The sequence below is a fragment of the Bos javanicus genome, chromosome X (assembly GCF_032452875.1).
Source record: "Bos javanicus breed banteng chromosome X, ARS-OSU_banteng_1.0, whole genome shotgun sequence".
NCBI classification, from domain to species: Eukaryota; Metazoa; Chordata; class Mammalia; order Artiodactyla; family Bovidae; genus Bos; species Bos javanicus.
The window spans coordinates 55,033,495-55,056,691 of NC_083897.1; the positions used below are offsets into that span (position 1 = coordinate 55,033,495).

At 44.3% G+C, this 23,197-nt stretch overlaps 1 protein-coding gene across 16 annotated transcripts in view; it reads left to right on the top strand.

The window, feature by feature from the left end:
- The window catches only part of IL1RAPL2 (interleukin 1 receptor accessory protein like 2), a 1,479,983-nt gene that overhangs the window by 295,942 nt on the left and 1,160,844 nt on the right, over positions 1-23,197 (top strand). Inside the window, exon 1 of one of the 16 annotated variants that reach the window (XM_061409321.1) lies at positions 3,757-7,225. The exons of the other annotated variants lie outside the window; for them this stretch is intronic. The gene's annotated coding sequence lies outside the window, so the exon portion shown is untranslated. Of the gene's footprint in view, positions 1-3,756; positions 7,226-23,197 lie in introns of those variants that run through there. 16 annotated transcript variants of the gene reach the window in all.

Sequence of the window (23,197 nt, forward strand, 5' to 3'; positions counted from 1 at the left end):
TACCACTGAGCCACTTAGGAAGCCCACAGATTATTAGATATTAGGTAATCTAAAGAATAGGGCTTCCCAGGTGGCGCTAGTGGTAAAGAACCTGTCTGCCAATGCAGGAGACATAGAGATATGGGTTCGATCCCTGGGTCATGAAGATCCCCTGGAGGAGGGCATGGCAATCCACTCCAGGATTTTTGCCTGGAGAATCCCATGGACACAGGAACCTGGTGGGCTACAGTCCATGGGGTCACACAGAGTTGGATACAACTGAAACGACTTAGCACACAGGCATGCAATCTGAAGAACAGAGAGAAAAAGATAATGAAAAAAGAATAGGGACTTGGAAAAATGTGGGATACCATTAAAGCACACTAAATTATGCATAATAGAAGTACCTGAAGGAGAGGAAAAGAGAAGTAGAGAAATAATTTGAGGAAATAATAGCTGAAAACTTCCCTTATTTGATGAACATTAATTTACATATCCAAGAAGGTCAATGAACTATAAAAAGCATAAACACCAAGAGACCCATATGGAGAGACATCATAGTTAAAATTCTGAGAGACAAAGAGAAAAATCTTAAAAGCATCAAGAGAAAAATGACTCGTCATGTACATCAAAACCTTAATAAAGAGTAAAAGATGGTTTCTCTCAAACAGTGGAGGCCAGAAAGCAGTGGAATGACATACCCAAAATGCTGAAAGAAAAAAAGAGCTTTGAATTAGGAATTCATACCCAACAAAAGGAACTTTCAAAAATTAAGGCAAAATAAAAACATTCTCAAATTAAATAATAATGATAGAATTTGTTGCAAAAGACCCATTTTAATTTTAAAAAGTGCTGATTGAGTTTCTTTAGTATGAACCAGGCTTCCCTAGTGACTCAGCAGTAAAGAATCCACCTGCAGTGTAGAAGACTTGGGTTCGATTCTTGGGTTGGGAAGATCCCCCAGAGAAAGAAATGGCAACTCACTCCAGTATTCTTGCCAGGATAATCCCATGGACAGGGGAGCCTGGCAGGCTACAGTGCATGGGGTCATGAAGAGTTGTACACAACTTAGTGACTTAAGCCACCACCATCACCAGTATGAAAGCAAGTTACCTGCAAAGTAATTTCAGTCCACATGAAGAAAAATAAACAGCATCAGTAAAGGCAGTTTTGACAATATACATAAATATTTCTTTCCCTTTATTCTCACTGATATAAAAAGCAATTGTATGTTTGTGCTGTGGGGATTATAACATGTAGAGCTGTAATATTTGACAATAACAGCACAAATGAGGTTGGTGGAAGCAATGTTATATTAGAGTAAGGAAACTGCAGCAGAAGGTAACTCATATCCACAGGGAAAAATGAGAGAACCAGACATGGTAAATAAGGTTAACAATACAAACAATATAAACATATATTTGATTTCCTTTCTTCTCTCAGTTTCTTTAAAAAGACATAAATCATATAATGTAATAATTATAACAGTGATGTAATATGGTATGTATAATACTAATGGGAGAAAAATGGGAAAACATGAACACAACTATATAGGAATAACATTTCTATTTATCACTGGGATTAAATTTAACATAAGTCTGTAGTAGAAAGTATGTACTGATGTTCCATATTTTATTCAACCTATGTCCTAATGATAGATAGTTATTTATGATTTTAAAAATCCTCGTTAGGTGGAAAATAATGTACATAGTAAATATTTCTAAGCATAAAGGGAATTTCATTAGTCAGTTATTGTTGAAATAACGCATTATGAGAAAACCCCCACAAGGTATCGGTGTCATACAATAAGCATCTGCTTCCTATTCACAAGTTTGTAAGTCAGCTTGGGTTTACCTCATCTCTTTTGGGCTTGCCTGGGCTTGGCCTCACACTGTGGGCTGGTTTTAGGTTTAGTTTGTGTGTCTTATTCTCTTTGGACCAGGAACTACTCAGGACTACTGGTAGGTAGAAGTATGAGGAGCCAAGCCATTAAGATTGTCTGCTCATAGTGCTTTGCTCATAGCAAGTCATGTGGCCAACCACAGTGGAATTGGGGAAATACATTCCTCACGGGAGGTACTCAAAGTCACAAGATAAAGAGTACAAATGGATAATTCTTTAACGGTGAGGGTGTAACAAATTCCAATGTACCACCTAATACGTAGTAAAACATAATAAAACATAATCTCACTTCACATTGCCAGTGATCCCTTCTTCCAAAAAAGAATCACTGTTGCCAATTTCTTGAAATATCTTTTCATATATGAGTATGTGTATGGTGATTCAGTTCATGCCAGTAGTCTTTATGGACATTAACATATTGTTCTCCAAAGTGGTCACACTATTTTACGCTCCAGCTAACTGTGAATGAGAGGCTCTATTTCTTTACACACTTGCCAACACTAGGTATCAATACTATGGAATACCTATTCTTTGCCATTATGGTTTAGTTTGCAGTTATTTCCCCATGCATACATATCCATTCACATGTAGAACCTATTCATGTCCTTTGCCTATTTTTCTGTTGGGTTGATTATTTTTCTAATTAATTCCTAAGAGCCCTTTATATAGTAATAAAATTCTCCCTTTGGTTGTTGCAATTTTTCTCCTAGTTTATGGTTTGTCTTTCGACTTTGCTTATTGTAGTTCCCCCCGCTTTGGAGAACTGTTTAATTAGTACATAGTAAAATGTATCATTCTCTTAGGGTTCATGGGTTTTAAGTTTTGCTTAGAAAGGTACTCCTCTTTTGAGGCAGTTCATTCCTTGAGAGTCTCATTTAATAGATCTGCGGCATGGTTCCAGGAATCTTTAACAAGGTGCCAAACTGGTAATTTGGGCCATCATCCAAGTCTAGAAACATGGATGAAATAAGATCAAGTATGTAGGACACCTGGTAAGTGAGCAGACACTCAATAACTATTTGTTCTGTAGTCTCACTGTATTATCCTAATAGGTAGCTTTGAAATTTGCCATTGGAAGAGATACATTTCAATTCAGCATATTTTTTTGGTTATTTTTTTTGCAAAGCTACTTATCACAATTTTTAATTTCATAAATACTTTTGGCTTCACTAAATGGTTATTAGCTCTTCTCACCATTAATCGGCGAGCATATATTGAGTACCCATAATTTGCTGAACTGTGTAAAATCCTGTTCTTAATAGATGATACTGACCCTCCTCTAGTGGAACATGGGAATCGATCTGTTTGTTCAGTGGTAGTGATAGAATTATTTTAAGCTATGACACATTCTCATCTATTTCTTCATGTAACTAAGGACAGTTTTGCAAACAGGCTGTCTGTAGGTAGAGCTGCTAACTATAACTTGATATATATTGGGCCTCATTTCTGGCCTTGTTCTGTGGTGTTTATCATCTGACAATGGTGGTGCCAGACCCTATTTTTAGATCCTTAGGTGATTACACTAACTGTCCTTTTCCTGTCCTGGACGAGGCAGAGTTGAAAGGTTTTCTTTAAAATGCTTTTCAATTGTTAGTATGTGTTTACGGTCACCTGAGGATCTTGTTAAGTTTCTTGTTAAGAAACTTGTGAAGTTTCTAATTCAGTAGTTCTGGGGCTGGGGTCTGCTGCTGCGGCTAAGTCGCTTCAGTTGTGTCCGACTCTGTAGACAGCCCCATAGACAGCCTCCTACCAGGCTCCTCTGTCCCTGGGATTCTCCAGGCAAGAACACTGGAGTGGGTTGCCATTTCCTTCTCTAATGCATGAAAGTGAAAAGTGAAAGTGAAGTCGCTGAGTCGTGTCTGACTTTTAGCGACCTCATGGACTGCAGCCCACCAGGCTCCTCTGTCCATGGGATTTTCCAGGCAAGAGTACTGGAGTGGGGTGCCATTGCCTTCTCCAGGGCTGGGTTCTAAGATTCTGCAATTCTAGCAAGCTCCCAGGTGATGCCCCAATGCTGCTGGTTATGGATATCACTTTGAGGAGCAAGGTCCCAGACATTATTTTTGAGAAGTCAGTGGTTCCTTCCCCATCTTCTTGGCATTTTGTTCCTGTTTGATCTCCTTATTCCTATATTCCTTGACTCTATTGCAATAACTTCATTTAACCATAAGCCAGAACTGCTGAATAGGCCAAACAGCAGCCCTCTTTGATGGGTACCAAGAGCCCTTCCTCCATCTAAAGAAAATCTGCCATAGTGCCTGAATTCCTCAAATTTGGAAAATCTTCTCAAAGCCTCTGGTGAAGGATGATATTACCCAGGGGAGTAAGGTTAGCTAGACTAGTTAGGTATTTATCAGACTGGAACACCGACACATTGTCATCAGCAGGAGGAGTACTGAAAGAGTGGTAGGTACATGGGAGAGTGAGTTTTGATAGGGCAGGAGACATAGAACTTGGATACAAAAAGGCACTGAGTGTTAGAGTGAAGTTAGGTGGAATTGGACATAAAAGATGATAAAAGGGCTCCACAGGAACAGTGCTTTCTAGGTGATTTTTGGTTTGTTTCTTGTTATTTCTTTAAAATCTGTTTACTTGACAAATTGCTTAGGGATATTTATTATTGGCTGCTACCCTGGGTTAGCTTCGTTTGTCCTGGCTGCTGGCTCCTTAACACCTTCATATGTAAATGAGAGCTCTCCTGGTTTGGCCAGTTGGCCTCACCTATAGACAGCCTAGCTGCTCAGCTAGGGCCCAAGGGCATGAGGGCTTGGGCTATGCTAAAGGCAAGAGTGGAGGCATTAGGCAGGTGAGATGTGAAGAGGCAGTGTTCTTCCACCCTGAGTTGCTGCAGTTCCCAGCTTTTTGGAAGCACTTTACGTTGAGCCGGAATAACATTAATGCAGGTGCAGCTGGATGGCTGGAAGTGGTGATCCGGATTGCTCAGGGCAGGCACTCAGGCAAAAGGACGTTTATATGAGCTCTATAGCAAAGAGCAAGGGAAAACTGGCTCTCTAGTCCCCATCGGAAGACTGAGCTTGTATCTGAAAAGAGGACAACAGAAGCAGAAATTCTAAGATCTTTCCGCTGTTTCAAAATACAGCCCTCCCCCCACCACCCTGCGCCTATAAACACCAAACACCTGGGAGGATAACTTGGTTCCTGCCAAAAGGACCTTTTCTTCCACACCTGACCTCTCTCGATCCCCGGACCTAACCAATTGCAGAAATAATTTTCCAGGGTGGGGTTTTGCCAAATTTTATGAGATGGTCAATGGGGAAAAAGAATTAATAAACTTGTCATGAGAAGTGAGACAGGGACGGTAACTTTAGTTGTGCACAGTCTCGGCCTTAAAAGTCCAGGGGATAGTGGGTCCAGGCCAAATAGTCACGGAAGCTGAAGCAAGGTGTGGGTCCGCACGGCTCGCCGCGCGCACAGAACGCTCTGTTGCTAGCTGTCGATTCCGGTCTCTGTCTCAGTCTTTGGCTCTCTCGCTCGCGTCACTCTCCGCAGCTAATGCAGAGCGATGGAGTAGCCTCAGGAGAACAGCTGGAGAGAGCTTAGAGAAAGACAAATTAATAGGAGCCTAGCGCAGCAGCAAATGCTGGAGCATAGCGCTTAGCTGACCCGTTAAATGAGCAATCCTGTTAAGTGTGTTAATCAGCAAGGTGCCAGTGAGCGGAGCAGAACGCTCTGGGAGATACCTGGCATGGAGACGGGTCTCTTTATCTGTTGCATTTCAAACCCTGTTAGTTCCTGAGTCCTTGCCCCTCTCTCCCATCACTTTTAAAGAGACGACCTCCTGGGTTTCATGACCTTGAAGACTCACGTAGTCAGGAGCACCTCTGGCAAGCCTCAGGCGCATGGCATAAAAAATCACTGCCTGGTTTTGGTGCCCGGGTTCTATCTCAGAGCCCATCCTGGGGTCCCAGCCCTCCTTGCCAACCGTTTGCCCGGCGGGTCTGGAGAACCCAGAGACTTAAGGATCTCTAATGTGGGAGGTGTGGAAAAGAGGAGTCCTCTCTGGTACTCAGAAGCTCACATTATGAATACAATTAGGCGGCATGCGTCTTTAATAACACTAGGGTCTGGCCTGGAGGGAACCAAACAGGTGAACTCCTGGCTGAACTAGATACCTGCTCAACGGGTGGAACTGGGGATCAGGATAGTTGACAAACTTTGCTTAGCGGTTTTTCCTGCGTTCACTCACTGGGTTCCGCGCTCGGCCTAACCCTTTAGGCTGGCGTACTCCGGTAAAGACGCTAGACGGCGCTGCTGGGACGCACTTTCTCCCGGGAAAGGTAAGAGGGAAGTGCTTTTCTCTCTCTCTCTTTTTAACCAGGGGATGGGGGGACTCGGGATTGGAATCCAAAGGGGTGTGGAAGAGGAGGAGGAGCAGCAGTAACCCTTTTCCGTGACGCGCCGGAGCTATTCTCTCTAATCCCCTCCTCCTCCCCGGTGTAATCAGTCAGCCCGGAGGCACCAAACTGTTAGCGACCGAGACGCAGCTGTAGGTGATTTCCACTGCCCTCCTACCCCCGCTCTAGGCAAATTCTGGAGGCGGCAGCCGCGGTGGCAGGATGTGAGGCAAGCCTGGAGCGCACTTCCCGAGTACCGCTCCTTCTTCGGAGCTAGGGGAGATAATATAGGCTTTTGTGCACTGGCTGGAGAAGGTTCCCAGATAAGGTTGGAGCCGCGAACCGGCAGGAGAGAGGCGGGCAGGCAGAGTTCATACCTGCTGCCTGCACTGCCGCCAGGGCTTATAGGACCTCTGGGGCAAGCGTGCCTCGTGAGGGGTGTAGGGGCCACGGGCCGACGCGGCGGCTTCCCACCGTGCACCCTTTGGCCAAGACGAGGTGGGGCTGGAGTAAGGCTGCTCCGAAGCAAAGTCTTGGAGAAGGAAGAGGCTGAGAGGCAGGAGACTTAGGAGACTCTGGCCACGGAGCCAAAAGGAGGCACCTGGTTTCCAGCATAGCGGCTCAGTGATTTAGGAGCCCTCTTTAAACCTCTCCCTGGTCAGCTCCCCCTAAAGTCCACAGAAGCGCTGCCGAACTCTAGAAGTCTTCCTTGGGCGCGGAGAAGTTTTCTAGCATCCTCTTTGGCTAGGACTGGGAGTTGGAGAAAACGGGCGGGGCTGCCCTGTCTGGCTGCTCTGGAAGCAACCGTCTTCCCTACGCCTCCTCCGGGCCCCTCGCCTTCGGGCAGCCTCCCTTGACGCCTGGGAAGCTTGAGCCCAGGCTCTCTGCAACCTAGTTCTCTATCTCATCCTGGACTGTGATCGCCCCGACATGGAACGGCAGGCTTGAGCCCCGCTGGACGCCCCGGCTGTTTTGCAAGACTCAGACAGGTAATGCCCATTTTCAAAATCGGACAGTTAGCTGGTGAGGGCCAGGGGAGAATGTGCAGGTGACTTCAGAGAGCAGGCCGGCTGAGGCCAACGGGGACTCTGCCTCTCCTGCATCTCTGGCCCCCGCGTCAGGCAACATTCGCCGGTTTCCTTTTCCCTCATTTATCCTTCTAAGAAAGTTTAGGGACCAGAGCTCCCAGGGCCAGGGGCTCCTAGCCAAGGAGGAGCTGGAGCCCGCCTGCAGGTGCTGGCTCGCCTGCCTGTGCATTACATTTCCCCTGCTGTATCTTTGTGGTCTCTGCGGCTGGAGCACGGGCTCTGTAGCCTGGAAGGCACTATCCTACTGAGTGCTTCTTTCTGACTCTACCCACAGTTGTGCCAGAAGCCAGGAGAGCAATGGGCGAGGGGATGGGGCTGAAGGTGGCTCCTGGGCGGAACAGTGAAGTGTTCCCCAGCAATACATTCCCGCTCCTGGGGATTCCCAGCGAGCCCGAAACAGAGGAGAGCTTTGGCGATCAGAGGGCAGAGAGGGCATCTAGGCCCGCCTGCCTTGAGAACCTGAATGGACCCCAGCTCAGATCCTCAGGGCGCCACGTCTCCTGTCCCAGAGGAAACTCTGCTCCCCCTTGAGCTGGTTTCTCGGGTTGAGTGACCTTCTCTGAACCATTGCACGAGGGAAAGGAGCCACAAGCGCTAAGCTGCACTTCTAACTCCTTGCAAAGGGACCCCAGAGAGGGAGAGGAGGGACAGCCACTGCATGTGACCCGACTTGCCACCCTGGGTCTGCCATTGGAGCAACTAGCTTGATTTGTCAGTATCAGATGTTTAAGAAAAAAATTCTTAAGCAGAGTGATCTGGCAAAGGAAGTGTACAGTTATAAGAATTCTGTTCCAGGGTTTCCTCCTAGTTCCTGCACCATCCCCACCCCCAAGCCTAGGCGTGGGGGCGGGGGGGCGAATGGGGGGCCCATCTCTATGACCCAGGGAATTTGCAGGAGGTGTTAGTAAACATATTTGTTTCCTCAATGCCTCCCACATAAGTTATGCCTGGGCTGGAGTGTTTGAAAAGTACCTCTTGGCTGAAAGCTACTCTGGGGGGGGGGTGGTGGGGGGTGGGGATTGGGGTGTGTGTGTGTGTGTGTGTGTGTGTGTGTGTGTGTTGGTGGGGGTCTATTCAGGAATAATCTATCCCCCACCAGTTCATTCAGTTTCATCTTCTGTTGACTTTCAAGAAGGCTTTCTTTTCCTGGTCAGGGAAGCCAAATTATAGATTATTAAACATGCCACACAGCTGGGGGTCAGGCCCCCAAGGAAGGAGAAAGAGAGGAAGGGAAGGACTTTTCCCTGAAGCCTTGCAGGTTTAGCAGCTTTGTGCTGCTCAGGAAGGCTGCCTTGGTTACCGGGCCCCTGGGAGGGAAGAAGTTAAGTGTCCAGCACAGGTGTGGAGGACTGAGATCCACTTCCCCACTGATGCCGCCAACCCCGGCATGGTCTCTCCTTGAGGAGTTAGGGGCAGTGGTTCTCATTGAATGCTTTGCTACTGGGCTTCTTGCCAACAGGGTCTTCAGCTTCTGCCTGGTCTTGTGGCTCAGGAGGCATTTTTTTTTTTTTTTTCTCAGCATCACTTGCTTCCCCAAACAGGAATGAAGCAACTAACCTGGGGCCTAGGGTGAGTGAAATTTCCAGATATACCTGAGCCAGGGTTGTAGTGGAAGTGCCTACCTGTGCCCACTCCATCCTTTGTACTCCTCCTGCACAGAACAACCTGTTAGAGGGCCACTGCTATCCGACTGGGCTGTGCTGTGGCTGGACCCGATGCAATGGCTCTGATTCTGAGCCACCTGCTCACCGTGTGAGCTGTCCAACTTGGGGGCTGCCTTGGGGTAGATAGCCTGCAATCACATGCAGTTGAAGCAGATAATTTAAATAGAAAGTATTTAAATCCAGGTAAAATGTTGTGGCACCACAGGTTCCTGGTTTGCCCACTCTAGCTCCAGCTGGTTGGAAGGAGGAGCACATGGTGACCAAAGATGTCCTGGTGACTGTGAGCCATGGCCATTTGTGTTTCTGTCTGATGGGTCAAGACCAGACCTTCAGAGTGGAATAGCTAGGGACTTAAGCTGGTTTTACAGTATGGTCTCTGTGGCCCTCAATAATTTCTGGGTGGTCTTAACTCCGGTTGAGCAATGGGACCATTTTCCATTTCTATGAGACTCCTAATGCCAGGATGTCTGGATGCAGAGGCTAAAGGTGCTAATCAGGTATGGGGAACTTAGGGGTGCCTCTAGATTGTAGTATTTACTGGCCAAATTGAGTCTGAGTCTTGATTTACCTATTCCTTTCCTGGGACACTGTTCTTTAATTGAGTAGAACTTCCTTGTTTACCAATAATTAGTGATAGAATCCATACAGGCATATGCTACTTGGCAGGGTATAATGGATGGCATGGCTACCTGAGGAATAGCCCAAATTACCCACTTGACATACGTCTCTGCAGGTACTAAGAGCTGAAGTTTTATTTGGCTTTAAGAAGACATACTCTAAAGCAGCGGTCCCCAACCTTTTTGGCGCCAGGGACCAGTTTTAAGGAGGACAGTTTTTCCATGGACTGCGGTGGTGGGGGGGATGGTTTGGGGATGATTCAAGTTCATTACATTTATTGTACACTTGATTTCTAGTCTAATATTGTCACTAATCTGGCAGAAGTGGTCCATGGCCCAGAGGTTGGGAACCGGGGCTCTAAAGAGTTCACCCTTATAAGAAAGAAAAACTATTCCAGCTTTGTTTAAAAAAAAAAAACTTCACTTTATCAATTAAGTTGGCTTGCATAAATCATTGAAATGGCTCAGGGTAAAACATTTGCTGTTTGAGAAGAGGATAGGCTGAGAAAGTGAAATGGATTAAAATATGGTTGAAATGATCATACTTTGGTAAAACACAATTGTATGTTTCTATCTGTTCCTGAAAGGGAGTCAGTCCTGTGTACAACTTAATGGTTTGAGTAGATTCTGTGACAGGTTGCTGTAATATGATGAAACTTAAAGGAGAAAAAAACTACATTTTCTCCCTTGGACTTGGATATTTCTTTGACTGTGGCAGTACTGATAGGAGCCAGAACTGTTAGAAGAATGCACATGTTGCCTTCTCCATTTGAAAAGGTACTATAATCTCCTTGGTGAAAATGCCCTGTGACCCAAATGGAAGAAATAAAAAACATCCCAAATTTCAGCTGTTTAGTAATAAGACCTAAAAGTAAGGCAAATTACCACCCAATCTCAAGATGTGGCCTAACAGGGCTTCTCAGGGCTGGTTTCTAGTCATAGCTAGCAGCCCGCAACCCTTAACCCCTGAGGTTTGTCTCCTGAGCCTACACCAAGAAGCTGTGTTCAGAGCCAACTTGGTGGAGAAAGATAAATGTTGAATGTGCAATGTGTGCTTTAATTATCCTGAGCTAGGACTTGAAAATAAGCTTCTTATGAAATTTAGACTCTAAGCTGTCATTGTCAAGGGATTCCAGGGTAAAACATGCCTGGCCAATATAAGACCTGATGAAAAGATGTACTTCATGGGTCCATTTGGCCAAAGCCAGCAATGAATTCAGACTTTTTGGGCTAGTTCACTTTGAACTGCTTCTCAGTGAGACCAGAGGCACTAGAGTGAGTCCATCGTGGGCCAGTTTCTTTTGGGCGTCCCCAGACACAGGTATTGCTCCAAGTCTTTGATCAATCAACCTAAACACATATTCTCTGTGCCAAGGAGCCCAGCTTTAGCTGCCTTCCTGCCTTCTTGTTCTTAAATCTCACCTCTTAATGTAGCTGTTCCTTGGCTTTTCTCCTGAGTTCCAACATACTTTATATCTAACTTCCTTTATTCCATTACTGGGCGTTTTATTGGCATGTAAAATGTATTCAAACACTAATTCTCAGTCATCTATGACTCCTGTGTGTCCTTCCATTCCTGCCTCTTGCATCTTGTTATATGCCCCAAGTTCTGTCTCTGAAATACCTTTTCTCTTCTATTACTATTGCCTCTCCCTGACAAGTCCTCTAGATTCTTTTTCTTTTTCCCTGTCCTTGCTCTCTTCCCCTTGTTCTTCCTCACAGCCACTCCTCGGCCCTTCCTCTGGGTCCCCCCACCCCTGCCCCTTCCTCTCAGTCCTTTCTTTCTGAATCCCTCCCCTTCTGCTCGGTGCCCCTCCCCTTCCCCTTGGTTCCCCCTTCTGTCCTCCCTCCCCTTAGGCTAGGTCCCTCCACCCTTCTTTTCCATCCCCATCCTCTTCTCTGCATCCCCCACCCTTTCCCCTCGGTGCCCCCTCCCCTTCCTCTTTGTCCCCCCAACCCTTCCTCTCCTTTCTTTCTGTCCATCCCCTTCCCCTTTCTCTGCATCCCCCACCATTCTGATGGGTCCCCCTACCCTTTCCCTCCACCCATCCCCTTCTCTGCATCCCCCACCGCTTCCACTTGGTCCCCCTTCCCCTTTCAATCCTTCCCACTTTCCCCTTCCACTGGGTCCCTCCACCCTACCTCTCCCATCCCCTTCTCTGCATCCCTTGCCCCTTCCACTTGGTCCCTCTTCCCATTTCAATAGGCCCCTCCCTCCTCTTCCACTGGATTCTCCCAGCCCCTTCCAACTGGTCCCCACTCCTCTTCAGCTCGGTCCCCCCACCCTTCCTCTCTGTCCCACTTCCCCTGCATTCCCCCTCTTCCACTTGGTTCCACTTCCCCTTTCACTTGTTCCCCTCTTCCACTCACTTCCCCCCACCCCTTCCCCTCAGTCCCCTCTCCCCTTTGGTTCCCCTCCTGCTCGGTAACCCCTCCTTCAGGTCGGTTCCTCCCACCCCTTCCTCTCCGTTTCCCCACTCCTTCCTCCTGGTCCTTGCTGTCAGCCCCCATCCCAGTCTCTGCATCTGCGCACTGAGCCCCCTCCTCTTCCCCTTGATTTCCCCCACCCCCTACAATTAGTCCCTCATTCCCCCTGCAGTGGGTCCCCTATTCCTTTCTGGTCAGTTGCCCCCTCCCTTTCCGCTTGGTCGCCCCTCCATCCTCCCTCTCTTTCTGCTGTTCCCCCCAACTCTTCCTCCCCTTCCTCTTGGTCCCCAGCCCCTCCTGCTCGGTCCCCCTCCCCTTCCTCTCGGTCCCCCCACCCTTTGACTTGATCCTGCCACCCTTCATCCCCATCCCCTTCTCTGCACCCCACCCCATCATCCTTTCCACTCTGTCTCCCTTGCCATTTCAATCCGTTCCTCCTTCCCCTTCTGTGCCCTCTTCCCCTCCATCGGTTCACCCCCACCCCCTTGCACTCGGTCCCCCTACTCTTTCTCTCAGTTCCCATCCCCTTTTCTGCATCTTCCACCCTTTCCACTCAGCCCCTCTTCCCCTTGGTTCCTCCTGCCCCTTCCTCTCCATCCCCCCACCCTTCCTCTCCTTCCTCATCCCATTCTCTGCATCTCCCACCCCTTCCTCTCGGTCCTTTCTCTCCGTCCCCATCCCCTTCTTTGCATACCCCTCACACTTTCCACTCAGTCCCTCCTTCCCCTTCCGCCGATCCCTTCCACTTCTGCCCGGTCCCCAGGTCCCCATTCTCCTTTCAGTATTCCCCCTTCCCCTTGGTTCCCCCCATGGCTTGCAATCGGTCCCCCATTCCCTTCCACTCAGTGCTCCCTCTCCATTCTTCCTCCCCTTCTGGTGGCCCCCCTCCCCTTCCTCTCAGTCCTTTCTCTGTTCCCCTCCCTTTCTCTGCACCCCCCACTCCTTCCCCTGGGACCCCTTCTCCGTCCTCCCACCATTACACTCAGAACCCCTCCCCTTCCTCTCCATTCCCCCACCCCTTTGGCTTCGTCCCCTTGCCCTTCCTCTCAGTCTCCATCCCTTTCTCAGCATCCCCCTTCCCATTTCAATCAGTCCCCCTTTGCCCTTCAACTTAATCCCCCCACCCCTTCCTCTCAGTCCTTTTTCTTTGTCCCCCTCCTCTCTGCACCGCCCACTCTTTACGCTAGGTCCCCCCAACCCCTTCGACTGGGTCCCCCCACCCCTTCTGCTCAGTCCTTTCTCTCTGTCCCCTTCCTCTTTCTCTGCATCCCCCACCCCTTACCCTGGGATCCTTTCTCTGTCACCCACCCCTTCTGCTCAGTACACCCACCCCCTTCCATTGGTCCCCCCAACACCTTCCACTGATTCCCCCCACCCTGTCTCTGTCCCCATCCCCTTCTCTGCATCTGCCGCCCCTTCCACTCGGGGTCCCCCTTCCCCTTTCAGTCCTTCCTCCCTTGCCTTTGGTTACCCAGTCCCTTGCAATCAGTCCCCCATTCTGCTTCCACTCAGTTCCCCTCTCCCCTTCTGCTCTGTCCTCCTCTCTCCATTCCCCACTCCCCTTCCACTCAGTACACTCCTTTTGCTCAGTTTCCCCCACCCCTTCCTCTCAGTCCTTTCTCTCAGGTCCTCTTCTCTGCATCGTGCCCCTTCCACTTAGTCCTCTTCCCTTCCACTGTGTCCCCTGCTCTCCATCCCCCTCCCCTTCCATTTGGTTCCCCATCCCCTTCCACTTTGTACCCCTGGTCCATCTGCTCTTCTGCTCGGTTTCCTCACCCCACCCCTTCCTCTTGGTCTTTTCTCTCCATCGCTGCATCCCTGGCACGTTCCACTGAGGCCCCCATTCCTCTTCCACCTGGTCCCCCCTTCCCCTCTGTTACCCCCTCCCCTTAGTTCAGTTCACCCCTTCCCTTCCATTCAGTTCCCCCTCCCCTTCTGCTCTGTTTCCCCCAATTCTGTTCGGTCCCCAAAACTCTTTCTCTCTGGTTCCTTTCTCTCCATTCCCATCCCCTTCTCTGCGCGCCAGTCCTTGTCCTTTCCACTTGGTCTCCTTTTCCTTTTCAATCAGTCCCCCTTCCCCTTCTGCCCTCTACCCCTTCTCCCCTTCCACTCAGTCCCCCTTTCCCTTTCCCCTTTTCCCCTTGGTTCCCCCCACCTCTTTCACTCACTCCTGCCCCTTCCTCTTGGTCCGCTGGCTGCTCCTTCCTCTCTGTCCCTGTCCCATTCTCTGCATCTCCTGCCCTTTCCACTGGGTCCCCCTTTCTTCTTCCACTTGGCCCCCCTTCCCCTTCTGTTGAGTCTCCCACTCCCCCAACCCATCCTCTTGAACCCCCCAGCCAATCTTTTTGTCCCACCCCGTTCTCTGCATCCCCCACCCCTGCCTCACTGTCCTCCTCCCCTTTATCTAGCCCCCTCTCATCTCCTTCCTCTCTGTTCTCCCTCCCGTTCCTCGCTTCCCTCGATTCCTCTATGTTTTTCATCTCCATTGCCCGCTCAGTTTCTCCCTCATGGCCCTCCCCTTGCCCTATGTCCCCTCTCCTCCCTCCGCCTTTCCTCTCCATCCCCAGGCCCTTCCTTTTGCCCCCTCTCTTCCTGTAACCTGGCCTGCTGTTTCCATCCTCTCTTCCCTCCCTCATCCTGCCTTTGCCTCCTTCTTTCCCAGTCCAGATTCTTGACCTGGTCTACTATAAAAACCTCTCATTATCTTTGCTCTGCTCTCCAATATATTCTGCATATTAGAAGTAATCTTCCTGAAGAGCTTTTAACTGGTTAGTTAAAAGTGTTGAATACATAGTGAGTGGATTGAATGGTATGCACTGTTACCAAGTCACAAAGACTTTTCTGACATGGACATGAGTTTGAGTAAACTCTGGGAGTTGATACATAGTGAGGCCTGGCGTGCTACAGTCCATGGGGTCGCAAACAGTTGGCCAAGACTGAGAAACTGAACTGAATAAATTCAGTACTTTGTACTGTAACCTTAGAAAGTTCTATACCCCTGTACTACATAATGTGTTCTGCACATACACAGTTCTTCACCACTGTACATAATGTGGCCAAGTATTTGATGGGAATTCAAATATCAGATTTGGTAGATTGAACTGGGTGACCTGTTACTATGAACCCAGATCGTGTAAATATCAAGGGACTCAAATAAGATAGATTATCCTATCAGTTTGCCTTATGAAATTATGCCTTTATAAAAAAATTATTAAGACTGTGTTGTAGAGTCTTCTGTGTTTTAGTCTGTTACTATGTATTCCTGAATAGGTTGCCTTGTCCTGGCTTACTTGGCTGTGTATCACTATAAGAATTATCTAGGTCACTATATTTTGTTATTGGAGGAAGAAGTGGCAACCCACTGCAGTATTCTTGCCTGTGAAATCGAATGGAGAGAGAAGTCCGGCAGGCTACTGTCCGTGTGATCCCAAAGAGTTGAACATGACTGAGCACACACAGCATACTCTGTTATGAATTTTTAACATTTATATTGTGCATGTTTTATACTTTGTTAAATGCATTTCCCTTATCTTGCTTAATGTTCAAAATGATCTTGTGAGGTGGATGATTCTTCCTATATTACAAATGCTAGAAAGCAAGCATCCAAATATTTCAGTGATTTCTCCAAGGTAATATATTTAAGTTGGAAAACTTTATTTTATTGATACCAGAAATCTATTATTGCTCTGAGGTTCAGAGCTTAGATGATACTAGTCTAAAACAACTTCATTCTCTCTCTACTAGCTATAAAGTCAGGAGCAGATTCTTTGGTCAGAATCTGAGGTCCTTTGAGATTTAGCATTGGCGTACCTAGTCAGCCTTCTTTCTTTTTTTTCTTTTTAATTTTATTTTATTTTTAAACTTTACAATATTGTATTAGTTTTGCCAAATATCGAAATGAATCCACCACAGGTATACCTGTGTTCCCCATCCTGAACCCTCCTCCCTCCTCCCTCCCCATACCCTCCCTCTGGGTCGTCCCAGTGCACCAGCCCCAAGAATCCAGCATCGTGCATCGAACCTAGACTGGTGACTTGTTTCATACATGACATTATACATGTTTCAATGCCATTCTCCCAAATCTCCCCACCCTCTCCCTCTCCCACAGAGTCCATAACACTGATCTATACATCAGTGTCTCTTTTGCTGTCTCGTACACGGGGTTATTATCATCTTTCTAAATTCCATATATATGCGTTGGTATACTGTATTGGTGTTTTTCTTTCTGGCTTACTTCACTCTGTATAATAGGTTCCAGTTTCATCCATCTCATTAGAACTGATTCAAATGTATTCTTTTTAATGGCTGAGTAATACTCCATTGTGTATATATACCATAGTCAGCCTTATTTCTCACTACCTTGCTGCTCACATGATGATCTAGTGGAACCAAACCATTCACCATTGTGCAACATAACCTTTTATTATCCATAATTTACGGTTTTACTTATGCCATTCGTTTATTGTGGACTTCTTCAGTCCCTCCCATCTCTAATTCTCTGCCTGTTGAGAATGAACTGTATTCAAGAAGCAGCAGCTTTAGTGCCACCTCTTCCATGTATCCGTCCCTAATTTCTCTCTAATGCTCCATAGTCAAAGGAGAAGGCAGTGGCACCCCACTCCAGGCCTCTTGCCTGGAAAATCCCATGGATGGAGGAGCCTGGTAGGCTGCAGTTCATTGGGTCGCAAGAGTCAGACACGACCGAGCAACTTCACTTTCACTTTTCACTTTCATGCATTGGAGAAGGAAATGGCACCCCACTCCAGTGTTCTTGCCTGGAAAATCCCAGGGATGGGGGAGCCTGGTGGGCTGCCGTCTATGGGGTCGCACAGAGTCGGACACGACTGATGCGACTTAGCAGCAGCACTTTATCACATCTACTAAAGTTTAAACTTGTAGAAGGTTATCAAATCTATCTCTTATTCTGCTGAGTGTCATGAATACAGGGGGGCATTCATTACATATTTCATTGAGTTGCCATTGAAATTTCAACGTTAGCCTTAGTACTTCACTGAAAATCTCTGTCAAAATGATAGCTACAGGTTAAATAGGAAATTGCCAATTTTATTATCATCCAATAATGCTACAACCAAACCAGTTGATCCTAATGGAAATCAACCCTGAATATTCACTGGAAGGACTGATGCTGAAGCTCAAATACTTGGGCCATGTGATCCAAAGAGCCGACCCCACTGGAAAAGATTCTGATGCTGGCAAAGATAGAGGACAGGAGGAGAAGGTTGGACAGGAGGACAGGAGAGAGGACAAGATGGTTGAATGGCATCGCTGACTGAGTGAACATGGTTTTGAGCAAATTCAAGGAGATAGTGAAGGAGAGGGAAGTCTGGCATGCTACAGTTCATGGGGTTGCAAAGAGTTGAACATGACTCAGCAACTGAACAACAACAACAATGCAGTTAAGAAGTATAATAGAGATGTGATTTTTAAAAAATAGTTCTTTTCTAGAATTGCTATCTGATAAACATGTGATTATACAAATTTAAAATGATTACAGTTAAATACAACTAAAAATTCAGTTCCTCAGTCACAGGAGTCATAGTTCAGGTTGTCCAAAGTCATGTGACTAATGATTCAGTTCAGTCATTCAGTCGTATCTGACTCTTTGCAACCCCATGGACTGCAGCATGCCACGCTTCCTTGTCCGTCACCAACTGCCGGAGCTTGCTCAAACTCATGTCCATCGAGTTGGTGATGCCATCCAACCATCTCATCCTCTGTCGTCCCCTTCTCCTTATGCCTTCAATCTTTCCCAGCATCAGGGTCCTTTCCAGTGAGCCAGTTCTTTGCATCAGGTGGCCAAAGTATTGGAGCTTCAGCTGCAGCATCAGTCCTTCCAATGTGTGTCTGTTTCTTTGGAAATAGTAAAGTATTTCCAAATATGCTGTGGATTTTAAGATGTGATAAAGAGTTATTTCAAACCCATGGATTAGGAGAAGGGACAGGCTTTTCAATAAATGCACTTAGGACAACAGGGCTAGTTATTTGAGGGGAAGTTTAATAAAGCTACATGTATACTCATTATGTAAATCAAAGTCCCAGTTGTGTTTTTTTCACACTAAAAAAGTCCCAGTTGGGTCAAAGATTTAAGTGTAAAAAAATTAAACTATAAAGGGAAACACAGATAGACCTAGAGATTGTCATACTAAGCGAAGAGAGCCAACACAGAGAAAGACAAATACCATATGATATTGCTTATATGTGGAATTAGGGGAAAAAAGGATACAAATGAATGTGTATATAAAACAGAAATAGACCCACAGACATAGGAAACAAACTTATGGTTACCAAAGGGGAAAGAGGGGAAATGATCAATTAGAAGTTTGGGAATAACATATACACACAACTGTATATTGATATAAAATAGACAACTATTAAGGACCTCACAGGGAACTATATTCAATATACTGTGCAGGGAACTATACTCAATATTTTGTAATAACCTATAAGGGAAAATAATTTTAAAGTATACATATATACATTTAAAAGTTTATATATTCTTACTTAACATATATTTATAATTTTATAGTTTTGAAGTTAAAGATTTTCTAATCACTTTATGAAGACCAATAACTCAAAGAAAATACTAATAAATTTTACCTTCAAAAAAGCTCTATGGCCAAAAATATACTATAATCAAGATTGAAAAAACAGCAAACTAGGAAAAAATATCTGATATAAATATTAGATATTCTTAATATATAAAGATTCTACATGTCAAATATAAAGTAAATGTCTAACAGAAAAATGGTGAAAAGTTATGAAAATAATATTCATAAAAGAATACCAGTAGACAAACTCACTTTGAAAATAGAAACTAATAGTTTTCACCTATCAGATTAGAGAAGATTTATGGCATTAAGAAAACACAGTGTAGGGATATGGATGAGCTAATGCACTGTTAACTCTTAGTACATTTCCAGAGGGTTATTTAGCAATTTGTATACAAATGTGAAATGTACATACCTTCTATAAGCTAGTGATTTTACTAAAAGTTTATTGTAAAAACATAAATGCAAATAATACAAGATACATACACAAAAAAGCTTAACATTTTTTTGTGTACTTTGTTTATAATGGCAATACTTTGGAAACAAGTTAACTGGCTATAATAGTGGATAGACTAGTTAAATTGGGATGATGTGAATTTAGCCAATTAGTATGTACAAATTAAAGATAATGTAGATGTACATTTATTGATTTGTAAATATATTTGTATATAATTTAATGGAAAAGATTACAAAGCAGCATAATTCAATTTCTTCTTATTTTTATATATTTCTGTATAGCTACATGTGCTTATAAACATGAAAACCTATAGAAAATTGTTCACCAAAATGTTATTGGTGGAGGGATTTTGGATTTTTCTTTAAAAAATTTTTGTTTTTAATTGTTTAGACTTACAATGAGAATAATAACATGTGATATAATGCAGATGCAGGTAAAATACTCAATACACAATACTCAAATACTTGCTGCATGGTGGCAGTTTATTATGCTTCTATCATTTACACAATAAGCTAGTCAAAGCTAGATGGCAAATTTCAGAAAGATTCAAATGATAAATGTGGGAAAAAGGAATGCATATAATAACCTGCATAAAACAAAATTGGAAAGAATTCCTAATAATAGAAAAAGTTAAGAAGAATCAATAGTTTTAAGAAGAATCAATCGTTTTACTTTACATTGAAGATATATATGTGTAAAACACAATAATAACAGATAAATTGGGATGAAAATTACAATATATGACAGACAACGCCGTATTTTTACTCCAAAATACAACTTTTCATCTGCTAACCACACCCAAATAATTATGCTATTTGTATTTTTATTTTTGTACTATAAATAGATTGTCATCGTTGTTAGTGTTTAGTTGCTAAGTCATGTTTGACTCTTTTGTGACCTCATGGATTGTAGTCCGCCAGGCTTCCCTGTCCATTGGATGTCCCAGGCAAGAATACTGGAGTGGGTTGCTCTTTCCTTCTCTAGGGGATCTTCCCAAAACAGGGATTGAATCCACATCTCCAGCATTGCAGACGGATTCTTTACCACTGAGCCACCTGGGATAAAGCCCTATAAATGCATGCCTAAAGTTATAGTATTTCACATCTCACTTCATTAAATAATGCCTGCATTATTTCTGGTAAGTTATAGATTGGTGGGGAAAGGACCACACATTGTAATTTCCTGATTTAAGGTTCTTTCCTGAGACAAGGAAAAAGCCTCATAAAATGGGAACAGGTGCAGCATATCTTAGCATGGGCTTAATCTGGTCCCTAGTTCCCTATAGATTTACAGCTGCCAGTGCCACTATCTGTACAGGGAACAGTCCTGTCAGACTCAAAAAATAGCATATTTTTCTCCCCTGCAGCATTAGTTTTTTCTACTCATACTGTCATCACTTTTATGGGGGGGAGGGAAACACCTTGTACTAACAATCTTTGTACTTCTATTTAAGGAGTATTTAGAACTAATAGGCTCTACTGCTTCTTGAACCCTACTCAACATTAACAAGGCCAAATATTTTACTGAGGAAAGAGCCAAATCAGTGCTGACATCTCCCTGGATAAAACATCTGCCTTGAGCTTTCTAGGATACAAAAAAATAAAAATAAAAATCCATTTCCCTGATGTCTACCCACTAGTTCTTATTTGATATTTTTAGTGAGTGGTTCTGACAGTTTGAACCAAGAACTATGACCTGACTCTCCTATATTACACACAGTAATGATAGCTATCCTCTACTTTGGACTACTTATATTCTGGGCATTGTTCTAAGTGCTATATATATATAATCATTTTATCATAACCTATCTCACTGGAAGGTAGGTAGCATTTTTATTTGTATTTTAAATAGAAAAAATGGAGACACAGAAGTTCAGTGATTTGCCTAAAAAGTCACAAAGCTATTGAAATGACTATTCTGGGATGAGAAAATAACCAGTTTTGCTCTAGAACCTGTGCATTTAAACATGATACAAAAGTAGGTATATGCATATATGCTAAGATAGTGTATTTTATTTTTCCTGAATGCTGTTGTAACAGGTCACTTTTAGTTCCTTTGTTTAGCTTTCAAATTTTCTACAATTAAGATATGTTACTTCTATAATCACAAAGATGCATGATATTAACAATTGAATCAGAGCTTCAGATTGCGCCATGGATATAGCCCTCTTAACTTTTTGATTTTGGTTTTCTGGACTTCCCTTATGGCTCAGCTGGTAAAGAATCGGCCTGCAATGTGGGAGACCTGGATTCAACCCCTGGGTTGGGAAGATCCCCTGGAGAAGAGAAGGGCTACAGACTCCAGTATTCTGGCCTGGAGAATTCCGTGGACTGTATAGTCCATGGTGTTGCAAAGAGTCGGACACGACTGAGCAACTTTCACAGTAATCTAAGGCATTAGTACCATAGTACATATTAATCAAAAAGTCCATCTATAATTTGAATGGTACTTAATAGTCTGCTGATAGGAAGATACCTGTATTTCACAACTGAAATTTATAGTGGGATCACCCCTGAAACTTTTGCTTTAAAGCTGAGAGTGTTTGATTCTCAAGTTGAGCCTAGTGAGAAGTTTTGCCGACTCCTTTCTAATATTTCTTTGTCTCTCATCCAGCCTAAGTCTTGTCATATGTTCCTCTTGCTAGTCTTATCTAATTCTAGAATCATATTGTCATTAAACCTGTTCAGAACTCCTCTCATTCTTGGATTAATTGATCAATTTCTATGCCCTAATATCTATGGCTGAACTCTTCTAGAAGAATCCAACTTCATCAAGACCAGTGCAACAACCAGTGCATGGTCTATAACCTAACCTAAGCTCAGACCTTCAGAGTTGCTAAGAAGACTTTAAATTTTTTATCAAAGTATAGCTGATTTATTAAATTATATTAATTTGATTATATTGAAATTTGATTTTATTAAAAAGCAGAGACATTACCTTGCCAACAAAGGTCCATCTAGTCAAAGCTATGGTTTTTACAGTAGTCATGTATGGATGTGAGAGTTGGACCATAAAGAAAGCTGAGCACCAAAGAACTGATGCTTTTGAACTGTGGTGTTGGAGAAGACTCTTGAGAGTCCCTTGGACTGCAAGGAGATCCAACCAGTCCATCCTAAAGGAAATCAGTTGTGAATATTCATTGGAAGGACTGATGCTGAAGCTTATGCTCCAATACTTTGGCCACATGATGCAAAGAACTGACTCATTGGAAAAGACCCTGATGCTGGGAAAGATTGAAGGCAGGAGAGAAGGGGACAACAGAGGATGAGATGGTTGGATGGCATCACCGACTCAATGGACATGAATTTGAGCAAGCTCCGGGAGTTAGTGATGGACAGGGAAGCCTGGAGTGCTGCAGTCCATGGGGTCGCAAAGGGTCGGAGATGACTGAGCAATTGAACTGAAAGCTGATTTATAGTATTATATTACTTTCAGGTGTGCAACATAGTAATGTGATATTGTTATAGATTATACTCCATTTAAAGTTATGAAATAGGGACTATATTCCCTGTGTATTACATCCTTGTATCTTATTTTATACTTTAGAGTTTGTGCCTTTTAGTCCCTTTCCTCTGCGTTGCCACTCCTGCCACCACTCTCCCCACTCACAAGCACTAGTTTATTCTCTGTATCTGTGAGTTTCTTTCTATTTTGTTATATTCATTTGTTTGTTTTGTTTCTTATATTTTACCTGTGATATTTTGCAGTATTTGTCTTTTTTGTCTGGTTTATTTCACTAATTGTAATACCTTACAGGTCCATCCGTGTTATTACAAATGGCAAAAACTTAATCTTTTTATGGCTGAGTAATATTCCGTTTCATGTATATGTATGTATTGGATTTCTTTATGCATTCATTTGTTGATGGGCACTTGCATTGCTTCCCTGTCTTAGTTATTGTAAATAATGCTGCTGTGAATATTGGGGTACATATAGCTTTTCAAAGTAGTGCTTTTTTTTTCTTCAGATGTATATGCAACAATGGAATTGTTGGATCATATGGTAGTTCTACTTTTAATTTTTTTAGGAACTGTCATACTATTTTCCATAGTGTGTCTACCAATTTATGTACCCACCAATAGTGTACTAGAGTTCCCTTTTCTCTGTAACCTCACCAACATTATTATTTGTTGTCTTTT